This window comes from Callithrix jacchus, chromosome 13, assembly GCF_049354715.1.
Source record: "Callithrix jacchus isolate 240 chromosome 13, calJac240_pri, whole genome shotgun sequence".
NCBI lineage: Eukaryota > Metazoa > Chordata > Mammalia > Primates > Cebidae > Callithrix > Callithrix jacchus.
The window spans coordinates 102,200,952-102,213,273 of record NC_133514.1 but is presented as its reverse complement, the minus strand read 5'-3'; the positions used below and the strand labels follow the sequence as shown (position 1 = coordinate 102,213,273).

The window sequence follows — 12,322 nt, the reverse complement described above, 5'->3', positions numbered from 1 at the left end:
CACAGTGTCCTGGGGCTGGTGCTAGTAGAAATATAGCGTGCACGGTTCAAGCAGATTGTTTTATCCATGTTCACCCAATCAATGTAATTAGTGACCACGCTCTCAGCTCCAGACTCACAGAGATTGCGCCCCTGGAGCTCCAAGGAAACAAGGTAAGAACTGGCATGCAGTGGAAGGGCCGATCATAGCAGATGATACCAGTCTCATCAGGTGAGCATGGGCACAGAGGGTAGTCTTGACTGGGCATGGAAGGGAGAGGCTGTCCTTCCATGTTGCCTTAGGTCATCGTTGATTTTCTGTGGCTGAGCCTCATGGCTCTATTACCCGGCGAGGTAATAGAGCCCAGGTAACTTTTCACCTGGGCTCTTGCCTCAGCGGACTCTGAGTTAAATCAGTACAATATATCCTACCATGAGTGAGGATCTCAGGTTTCTCTCTTTCTTGTGCCCTTGCCTATGAGGCTGTCTGACCCAGCAGGTTCAGATGGAAACCCCAAAACCTCCAGAGGAGAAGCCAGAGGGTAATAGCATCCTGAGGCCTTGCTGTTTCACGTGGGTCCCCTGACTAACGGCACCAGCACCGCCTGGGAGCTCGTTAGAAATGCAGCCCCGCACCCACACCTGAGGACTTCTGAAGCAGAATCTGCACTTAAACAAGATCCCCAGGTGATGCCTATGCACAGTGATGTTCTGAGAAGCACTGACTTAGGGGTATTTATATGAGTGGGAACCAAAGTGCTAACCTCCCTACCTGCTGAAGACTGAATGTCTGTGTCTCCCCAAATTCATATGTTGACATCTAAGCCCCAGCGTGATGGTATTAGGAGGTGGGGCCTTTGGGAGGTGATTAAGTCATGAGGATTGAGCCCTCAGGGATGGGATTAGTGCCATTGTAAAAGGAACTCCAGAGAGCTTCCCCAGCCCCTTCCACCCTGTGAGGACACAGGGAGAGGGTGGTCGTCTATCAATCAGGAAGACACCTCACCTGATGCCGGGCCTGCTGGCGCCTTGATCTTGGACATCATCGCCTCTAGAACTGTGAGCAATCAATCTTTTTCTTTTATTCTCTCTCTTCTTTTCTGACAGGGTCTCACTCTGTCACCCAGGCTGGAGTGCACTGGTGTGATCAGGGCTCACTGCAGCCTTGACCTCCCTGGATCAAGCAACCCTCTTACCTCAGCCTCCCAAGTAACTAGGGCCACAGCTGTGCACCACCACACCCGGCTAATTTTTTTATTTTTGTGAAGAGGGGATATTACTATGTTGCCCAGGCTGGTCTTAAACTCCAGAGCTCAAGTGATCCTCGCCTCTTGGCCTTTCAAAGTGCTGGGATTATAGGCATGAGCCACCATACCTGGCTGAGAAATGAGTTTCTGTTGTTTATAGTCTACTATTGTATAGTATTGCTGTAGAAGCTCCAATAAACTGCTTTGGTTAGGAGCTATGTCCTCAACGTATGAGACCCAGAAGAGGCAACCTGGGGAAGCCCCACAGGACCTGTGAGGACCCAAAGGCATCCCTAGGTGGGTGGAGCCAGTGCCCAAGGATTTTTTGTTTTTGTTTTTTTGCTTTGGCTTTTCATAGGGCTGACTCCAGATCAATCCCCACAGCCCTAGCAAATGCTGAGAACATAAAGAGCAAGTGAACAAACTGTCAGGAATAAATGACCAGTTACACACAGGACAGATGTGGACAGTGTCCCAGGCTTTGAAGCCTCTAGCTGACACCACCCCCACCCCCCACCTCCTCCCAGACTCTAGACTGTACGTCATGGGTGCAAACACCAGGGAAAGCCTCCTGGACCCTCCCCCACTCTTTCCACCTCCAGGCTCATCTACCCAGGGTTGTCGCAGCTGTGCATTGACACTTAACACCCTGTGCCCATATCAATTATCAGGACTGAGACAGCCTAAAGCAAAGTAGGGAGACTCTGTCTCCACAAAACAAAATTGTAAAATTAGCCAGGCCTGGTAGTGCACACCTGTAGCCCTAGCTACTTAGGAGGCTGAGGTGGGAGAATTGCTTGAGCCAGGGAGTTGGAGGCTGCAGTGAACTATGATTGTGCCACCACACTCCATCCTGGGCAACAGTGAGACCCTGTCTCAAAAAAAAGTAATAAAAATTTTATTAAAATAGACTAAGACCGGAGGCCACCTAGGTCAGTGTGGCTTAAGTGTTTTAGGAAGTTCTTCTAGAAAGAGAAGGGGCAGAGGCTGGCTAAGCTAAAGAATTTTATCTTTTGGGCCCTCTTGCTGCTTATTCAACAAGATAGAAGGAGCTTGTTTTCTTAGGAACCAGGGCTGCCAGGCTTTCTTAGGAAGCAGAGCAAGAGACCTCAGACATGCTGTGAGACAGAAAGAACAAGAACAGCAAAGAATATCTGAGAGCAGGATCTGGGTCCGGAAGCTGCCATGGAAGACACAGGAACCCAGGATCTAGAAATCTCCACGTTTCTGCTGGAGGAACGAAGCTGGGTGCTACAGTCACACAGATGCATGTGGCTTGTGTTCCCTCAGTACTGAAATCATCTAGGATTCTGCACATGCTGCTTTCAAAGATCTGCAAAGGGCTCCCAGGAAAAGTGTGTTTCAAATTATTGCCAGAGAGTAGACTTTGGCGATTAATAATTTAAAGTGTTAAGAAGATAAAACATTTTTAAGACTAGAATTGCTCTGGCATGGAATTGATCTGGTATCTGTTCTCATAGGTGAAAGCACAGTTTCAAAAGATGGTACCTATGAGCTTTAAGCAAAGGAATCCTCGTACGTGGAGAGGAGAGGAGAGTCATAGTCTTCCATGGGCCCGGCTGGGTGGTTGCATCTTTGCTACCTAAGAATTCTCATGCTTGAAACAAACCACTTTGTTTTGCTCTCAAGAGCAGGCCTAGGGCTGGTGTGGTGGCTCATGCCTGTAATCCCAGCACCTTGCGAGGCTGAGGTGGGCAGATCACAAGTTCAGGAGTTTGACACCAGCCTGGCCAACCTGGTGAAACCCCGTCTCTACTAAAAATACAAAAATTAGCTGGGCATGGTGGTGGGCGCCTACAGTCCCAGCTACTTGGGAGGCTGAGGCAGGAGTATCGCCTGAACCAGGGAGGCGGAGGTTGCAGTGAGCCGAAATCAAGCCACTGCACTCCAGCCTGAGCAAGAGAGTGAGACTTCATCACAAAAAAAGAAAAAAGGCCTGAGTGGGAAGCTGCTAAGAACTCACTACAGAGGATGCTGGTCATAAGAGAAGGGACTTGGCTGTCATCCTCAGGAGGTGGCCCAGTGGCTGCTCTTCTACCAGACCTACATTTGTAGCCACAGAGGGCACAGGAAGACAGCCTGAGATGTCCTGCTGTCCGGCAATCGAGAGCATTTCTTTGATGTTCCTGAATGGTGGGGAATCCTGGAAGAGAGTGGAGGGAGGTGATGTGGCTTCTGTGCCCTGGGAGCCTCTCTATGCTACAAGTTTGTTCCCAGGTCCCTAGGCCAATGTGCAAAGGGCCTGGAGGTTTACTACCCTGGAGTTATTCTGAGCCCCCTATGGAATGGTGCGATTCCCTCCGAATGTCCGGCAAAGTAAGGCAAACTTCCTGGAGTCCGTCCCCATCCTCAGGACTTCCTCTTTTCTACCAAAAACCAGCGAGACGAATTCGGCATAGAATGAATGTATCTTCCATTTCCTAGATTAGCAACCTGAAGCCCATCGGCCAAGTTCTGGGCTATCCTCAGGGACACAAAGAAAGACTCAGTCATGTTCTCTGACCTCTGCAGCTAATCGTTTCTCTAGCTGGAGGAAGAAAGCCACTGAAAAGGAAATTGGGTACATGAGTAAAATTAGACTACCTAGAGGTCAAAAGACAATAAAATGGAAAGCGGTATCCTCCTTTCATACCTATCCATGACCCTTCATAAAATAGTCACAAATATCTCATGATGTTTTTATTATACTTTCATTATTTGGAAGAACAACCCATATGTGTATGTATGTGCCATGTGCCTCATTATTTTCTTTTTTCTTTCCTTTTCTTTTACTTTTTCTTTTATTATTATTATTATTATTTTTTTTTTTTTTTTTTTTGAGACAGAGTCTTGCATTGTCTCCCGAGCTGGAGTGCAGTGGCACAATCTCTGCTCACTGCAACCTCCACCTCCCGGTTCAAGCAATTCTCCTGCCTCAGCCTCCTGAGTAGCTAGGATTACAGGCACCCACCACCACACCCGGCTAATTTTTGCATTTTTAGTAGAGACAGGATTTCACCTTGTTGGGCAGGCTGGCCTCGAACTCCTGACCTCAGGTGATCTGCCTGCCTCGGCCTCCCAAAGTGCTGGGATTACAGGCGTGAGCCACCGCACCAAGCCCCATGTGCCTCATTATTGGAACCTGTTTTCTATGTCTTCCTTCTGCTCTACCATATGAGTATCAGTGGGAGGTAGAGACTTCCTCCCATTATAAAAGCTGAAAATCTGAGATATTTTACTTCTCAGCCTTCCTTTCATCAGGGCATAAGCATCTCCCAAGGCTCAGCCAATCAAATGTGACCTATCTGGAATTTTTGCCTCTGAAAAAGCAGAGAAAGAATATGGCCAAGGCAGCCACATCTCATCTTCAGAGACACCGGGGCTGCCATGCCTCTGACTGCATCCACTGTCCAGGGTTCACGGGTACTGATAAAAGCACCAGAATCATGTGACCTCAAGGTAGACACAGTATATTCATAGGACTGTTAGTAGTCTGACCTTTTTTTTTTTTAAGGTTCTGAAAATTTAACCTCCCTCTGTTCCTCCCTTTTCTGAGACTGCATCTCTTGGCAATTTGATGAGCTACTTTTAAACAATATTGTTTCTTCCAATCCACGAACATGGAACCTTTCCATTTTTGGTGTCCTCTTCAATTTCTTTCATCAGTGTTTTATAGTTTTCATTGTAGAGATCGTTCACTTCTTTGGTTAAGTTTATTCCTCGATATTTTATTATTATAATTATTTATTTATTTATTTTTTAGAGATGGGGAGCTCACTCTGTCACCCAGTCTGGAATGCAGTGGGGTGACCTCAGGCATCTGCAACATTGAACTCCTGGCTCAAGAGATCCTTTTGCCTCAGCCTCCTGAGTGGCTAGAATTACAGGTACGGTCTCCTGGGTCTGGCTCTCTTATTTTATGTGTAGCTATTATAAACGGAATTGCTTTCTTGGTTTCTTTTACAGATGGTTCACTCTTGGCATATAGAAATGCTACTGATTTTTGTATGTTAATTTTGTATCCTGCAATTTTATTGAATTTATCCCTTCTAATAGCTTTTTTGGTGGAGTCTTTAGGTTTTTCTAAATATAATATCTTGTCATCTGAAACAAGCATAATTTGATATCTGCCTTTCTAATTTGGATGTCCTTTATTTCTTTCTCTTGTTTAATTCCTTTGGCTAAGACTTCTAGTACTATGTTGATTAAAAGTGGTGAAAGGGGACATCCTCTCCTTGTTCTAGATCTTAAGGAGGGTTTTCAGTTTTCCCTGTCCAGTATGATATTAGCTGTGGGATTGTCAAATACGGCCCTTATCGTGTTGAGGTATATTCTTTCTATGCGCAGTTTGCTGAGAGCTTGTATCCATTTCTTCTAGTTTTTCCGGTGTATTGGCATATAGTTGCTCCTAAGAGTTTGTGATGATCCTCGGGATCCCTGTGGTAACAGTTGGAATGTCTCCTTTTGTCTACAATTTTATCTGGCTCATCTCTCTTTTTTTCTTAGTGTGGCTAAAGGTGTGCCAGTTTTGTTTACTTGTTTTTTTTCAATTTCAAATTTTATTTCATTAAAAAGGTGAACAAAATGTTTATTTCAAATCTATTTAAAATTTATCTGAAACAAGTAACTTATTGTACAGTCCATTGTCAATTAAAAAATATTCTTTCTTCCCAAAAGAAACTGCATTGAAAGACTAAAAAATTCTTTAATACTGCATAAAAGTGAGATGCAAACTTCCAATGTAAAGTTTTCACTGGCAACTCCAATGATAACGATGAGAGGGCACAAGGCTTCACAGTTCAGTTAAACGATGCAAACAAACAGCTTCCATTTTCCTTCAATATAAATTAGAAACCTCCATTCATGTGCCTTACAGTAGTACCACATATCTGACACTGATACTAGGTTACTTCTTTTTCTTTCCTTTCCCGTTTTTACTTCCTTGTCCTTGTTGAAGACTTTGGTCATCACCTCCTGTTTTTTTTTTTTTTTTTTTTGAGACAGAGTCTCGGAGGCTCACATTGCTGCCCAGACTAGAAGTGCAGTGGCTTGATCTCGGCTCACTGCAACCTCCACCTCCTGGGTTCACGGGATTCTCCAGCCTCCTGCCCCAGCCTCCTGAGTAGGGATTACAGGCACACACCACCACCACCACACCTGGCTCATTTCTTCTATTTTTAGTAGAGACGGGGTTTCACTATGTTGACCAGGCTGGTCTTGAACTCTTGACCTTGTGATCTGCCTGCCTTGGCCTCCCAAAGTGCTGAGATTACAGGCGTGAGCCACTGCTCCTGGCCTTGTGTCCTTGTTTTTAGTTTAGGTATCATTTCTGCTGCATACAGCATTACAGACTTATGTGATGGGAAAACTGTGTAAGGCAGAGGCTGCCATCTTCCTGTTTGAGCTAGACCCGGACTCTGCCTCTGTATTGGACGTCACAATTCCATTCTCCAAGGTACATTTTATTTTTCTCAAGAAATATGTTAAGTCCAACTGCTGAACATACATCTGGAATCTCTGTAGCTGTAGAATTTTCAACAGCTTTACTTATGGGGATTCGCTTTCCCTCTGCAGTGGTCTTATTATTTAAATAAGCAGGATAGAGACAAATAAACCTGTCCTGGTTGGCTGGGAACTGCATGGCAGCACAAGCCATCTTCACAAGAGTCCAAACAACAACTTTGTGTACCTATTTAAAAAAAATTTTTTTCATTGATCTTTTGTAATTTCCTTTAGTCTCAGCATTTTAATTTTTGCTCTGTTCATAAAATTTTCTAGTCATTTTGCCTTTGGTTTGCTCTTGCTTTTCTAGTTAGGTTATTTATTTGAAGCTTTCTATATTTTTGGTGTAGGTGTTTATTGCTCTAGATGTTCTTCTTTATATTGTTTTTGCTGTATCACAGGTTTGGGTATGTTGTGTTTCCATTTCCATTTGTTTCAGAAAATTTTAAAATTACCTTTTTCATTTCTTGACCAATGGCCATTCAGAAGCATGTTTAATTTCCATGTATTTGTATGGTTTCCAAAGTTCCTCTAGTTATGGATTTCTACTTTTATTCCATTGTGGTCAGAAAAGATACTTGATATAATTTTAATTTTTAAAAATTATTTCCAACTCGTTTTGGGGCCCATTATATGGTCTGCCCCCCAGAAGGTTCCTTGTGCTGAGGAGAAAAACGTGTATTCTGCAGCTGTTGGATAAAAATGTTCCGTAAATGTCTACCAGGTTCAATTGGTCTGTAGTGCGGATCGAGTTCCATCTTTCTTTGTTGGTTTTCTGAGTAGATGGTCTTTCCAGCACTGACAGTGGAGCGTGAAGTCCCTATTGCTGTGCTGGTGTCTGCCTCTCTTTTGGCTCTCATCATATTTGTTTCATATATCTGGGCGCTCCAGTTGGGTGCATATATATTTACGGTTGTCACGTGCTCTTGCTGAACTGATCTCTTTATAATTATAAAATGACCCTGATTTAGAGACAGTCTCATTTAGCCTCTGTGGTCCCTAGCTAACGACAACAACAACAAAACAAACACGTGAAGGCCACTTCTTTTGTGTCAATGATTTTTTCTTTTTTTCATGAGCAGCTCTGGACCTTCTGCCTTGTCAGAATCTTTGGGAATAGGGCCTAGGGTGTATTGTTCATGTATTATCAAATTGTTTGCTAGTATTTTGTCAAGAATATTTGCATCTATGTACATCAAAGATGAATCTGCATTTTTTAAGTGTTATTTATGCTCATTAAAGTCTGAGAGCCCTTGCTGTGTGCTCTCTGGGGTAACTCAGTGGCAAAAACACATATGTGAAATGTTACATGAAAGAGAACACTTCAGCTAGTCCGTGGGGTAGTTTGATAGTTGTCAGCAAAGCAGAACTCTCTGAGAACCCCAGAGTGGGAAGATCCAGTCCTTTGGACTGCTCCCCAAACCCTGACTGCCGTCATACAACAATGCAAGCTTTGGATTAACGTCAATACTCCAAGTACACTGACAGTTTGTGAATATGTTTGTTTAGTAAGATAAGTGCAGCAGGCATCTGGGCTATCAAAATAAAACAGGAAATTGCTGCCATGAGTAATATATAGGATAACAACCAAGGCTAGCGGGGTGGCGGGGGGCAGGGGGCTGCTGCCTGGCTTTAGTGCCTTGCATACAATGCTAAAACAAAACGTTAACACTGATCAGCCTCTGGTATCATTCACTCTTCACCCCACCAAAATCTGACATCTGCCCCTCCATTAAACCAACTCTCACCCGGGTCACCAGTGAAAATGAACCCAGGAGGTGGAGGTTGCAGTGAGCCTGGGTGGTTCTATGTGGGAGGAGTCCATATCAGCCCTCTGTCCCGGATTCCTCCTAGAGTTCAGCCATTTTCGTCATGCTCCTTTGTGGACTTCTCCACTCACCCTTTCAATGTTGTTGCTCCCAGGTGTTCTGTCTCCTTTGCTTCTGAGAAACAGGAAATTATTGTGGATAATCCCAGGTTATTCTCTAGTCTAATACCTTGAGGAATGTTCTGGGTGGTTATGCTAACTGAACCTAACAGATTCCCATATCAAAATGCATTTGGAAAGTGAGAAGCCATTACACATTAAACATCAGGCATCCACAACTCCCTAGAGGTTCCATCACTTCTTTGGACTTTATAAGGATCATCTCACTTAAATTTTCCACCTTAAGGATCTTAGTCTGGGAGAAAGTCTAGAATTGTGAAGAGATAACTTCTCATGAGCAGCATGTGGTCAGAGACATCATCTTGGAAGCAACAGACTGAAGAGGTTCTTTGAAAATAAAATTTAGGCCAGGTGCAGAGGCTCACACCTGTAATCCCAGCACTTTGGGAGGCCAAAGCAGGCAGATCACCTGAGGTCAGCAGTTTGAGACCAGCCTGGCCAACATGGTGAAACCCTATCTGTACTAAAAATACAAAAATTAGCTGGGTGTGGTGGTGCATGCCTAAATGGTCTATCAACCTCCAGCTACTCAGGAGGCTGAGGCACAGAATTGCTTGAACCCGAAGGCAGAGGTTGCAGTGAGCCAAGATCATGCCACTGCACTCAGCAACAGAGTGAAACTTGGTCTCAAAAAAAGAGAAGAGGAAGAACAAGAGGAAGAGAAGAGAAGAGAAAATTTAAACCTGGGTATGGTGTCTCATGCCTGTAATCCCAACATGTTGGGAGCCCATGTGGGTGGATTACCTGAGGTCAAAAGTTCGAGACCATCCTGGCCAACATGGTGAAACCCCATCTCTACTAAAAATACAAAAACGAGCCAGGTGTGGTGGCAGATACCCCTAGTCCCAGCTACTCGGGAGGCTGAGGCAGGAATTGTTGAACCCAGGAGGCAGAGGTTGCAGTGAGCTGAGATCGTGCCACTGCACTCCAGCCTGGGCAACAGAATGAGACTCCATCTCAAATGAGAAAATAAAGAAAACAAAATTTAAAAACAAAATAAAGAAAAGAAAATTTTTTTTTAAATAAAGAAAAAAATTTAAAAAGACAAATTTTTTAAAAAGAGGGCATTTTCTATGGGAAATGTTTTTCCACTTAGTTTCTTACAGTTGAGATTCCTTGCAATGCCTTTTAGTGCAGCAACCCACCTTGCTCCTGATGGCCAGGGAGCAAAGAAGAAGCCAGTCCTTTGTAGACTGTGACTTTCTACACATGTGTCAGGAGGCTTTTGTACGGGCCATTGTTCAGTTCAAACAATATTTCACAGCATGTTCTTTATTCACTTAGCCATTAAAACCAAGAGCAGAAAATATAACACTTTAGGGATAGAAATAGGAAAAATAATATTTCAATGCTCTTTTTCACGTTTGTTTCCCATGTTAATTGAAAAGGCATCTGGCCTATGAACAGAGAATGAAGTGGGACCATGAGGAATGAGGACCTAAAATGTACCATCTTAAGGATGATTGTGAAATTTGAGAATGAATCATAGGGCTCACTTGGGTCTTTCATCCACTATTGAGCGCAGTTGACTGTTCCTTGTGCTACCAGGTAGGAGGAGCTCTAAATGTCAGGCTGATTCTGTTAGGCTCTGTTCCTTCCTTAGTGCGAAGTCAAAATCAATCCATCTGCCTTTAAATCCACTGATCGAATCAAGAGAGCTTGAAACTGATAACCAAGAGGGAGGGGGAAGGTACACCCAGACACAAGAAATTAACCAGATGCTATAAAGGATATCAGGCATGTCCACTGAAGCAGAAAAATAACAGAGGACGCTCCCAACAATTCTCAGGGGGAGGAAGAAACACAGGTGTTCCTATATCATTGCACAAATCAGGGAAAACATAAAAATTAAATTGACATTTTTAAAAGGAGAGGAATTCTACCTTATAGTTGGGCTTGAGAAATGAGACTTACAAAGGAATATGGCAATGGAAGACTGCATGTTTTCTCCAGACATAAACACTTAATAAAAATGCTACAATTGGCCGGGCGCAGTGGCTCATGCCTGTGATCCCAGCATTTTGGGAGGCTGACGCAGGTGAATCACCTGAGGTCTGGAGTTTGAGGCCAGCCTGACCAACATGGAGAAACCCTGTCTCTACTAAAAATACAAAATTAGCTGGGTGCAGTGGCACATGCCTGTAATCCCAGCTACTCGTGAGGCTGAGGCAGGAGAATCGCTCGAACCCAGGAGGCAGAAGTTGTGGTACGCCCAGATTGCACCATTGCACTCCAGCCTGGGCAACAAGAGCAAAGCTTCGTCAATAAATAAATAAATGCTACAACGTGGGTATAGACAAACTAACTCTAATGTTTATAGAGAGAGGCAAAAGACCTAGAATAGCCAATAAAATATTTAAGGAAAAAAAACCAAGCTGGAAGATTAACACTACCTGACTTCAGGACTTGCTATAAAGCTATAGTAATCAAGATGGGGTAGTATTGGTAAAAAGAATGGACAAATTGATCAATAGAACAGAATAGACAGCCCAGAAATCCACATAAATATAACCAACTGATCTTTAACAAAGGAGCAAAATCAATACAGTAAAAAGATAGTCTCTTCAACAAATGATGTTGGAAGAACTAGACATCCACATGCAGAAACATTTAATCTAGACACAGACCTTACACCTATAAAAACTAACTCAAAATAGATCACAGTCCTAAATGTAAAACACAAAACTATAAAACTCCTAGAAGATAGCATAGGAGAAAATCCGGATAACCTTGGACATCGTGATGACTTTTTAGATATAACCCTAAAGGCATAATCCACTAAAGAGATCATCGGTAAGCAGGACTCCATTAAAATTAAAAACCCCTGTCCTGTGAAAGATAATGTTAAGAGAATGAGATTAGCAACAGACTGGGAGAATATACATGCAAAAGACACATCTGAAAAAGGACTATTATTCCAAATATACAAGGAACTCTTAAAAGTCAACAGTAAGAAAATAACCCAATTTAAAAATGGGGCCACGCATGTTGGCTTATGCCTATAATCCCAGCACTTTGGGAGGCCGAGGCAGGCAGATCATTTGAGATCAGGGGCTTGAGGCTAGTATGGCCAATATGGTGAAACCCTGTATCTACTAAAAAAAAAAAAAAAAAATTAGCCAGGTGTAGTGGTGGGTGCCTGTAATCCCAGCTACTTGGGTGGCTGAGGCAGGAGAGTCACTTGAACTCAGGAGGCGGAGGTTGCAGTAAGCCAACACCATACCACTGCTCTCCAGCCTGAGTGAGACTCTGTTCATGTCTTTTGCCCTTTTTTTTTTTTTTGAGACAAACACCTCACCAAAGAAGATATACAGATGGCAAATAAATATGAAAAGATGTTCAATATCATATGTCATTAGGGAATTGCAAATTAAAACAATATGATACCACTCCATACCTATTAGAATGGCCAAAATCCAAAACACTGAGAACACCAAATTAGGGAGAGGATGTAGAGCAACAAAAACTGATCGATCCATCACTGGTGGGAATGTAAAATGGTACAGCCACTTGGGAAGATGGTGTGGTAGTTTCTTACAAAACTAAACACAGTCCCCATATGATCCACCAGTCATGGATTGTTTCCTGGTATTTCTGCAAGTGAGTCTAAAAACTGATGTCCATACAAAACCTGCACGTGGTTGTTT

The 12,322-nt window shown here is 43.4% G+C and overlaps 1 pseudogene; it reads right to left on the bottom strand.

Annotated features, from left to right (window-relative positions):
- Window positions 1-5,869: 5,869 nt before the first annotated feature.
- On the bottom strand, window positions 5,870-6,881 carry LOC118146702 (signal recognition particle 19 kDa protein pseudogene; annotated as a pseudogene).
- Between the last annotated feature and the right edge of the window lie 5,441 nt (window positions 6,882-12,322).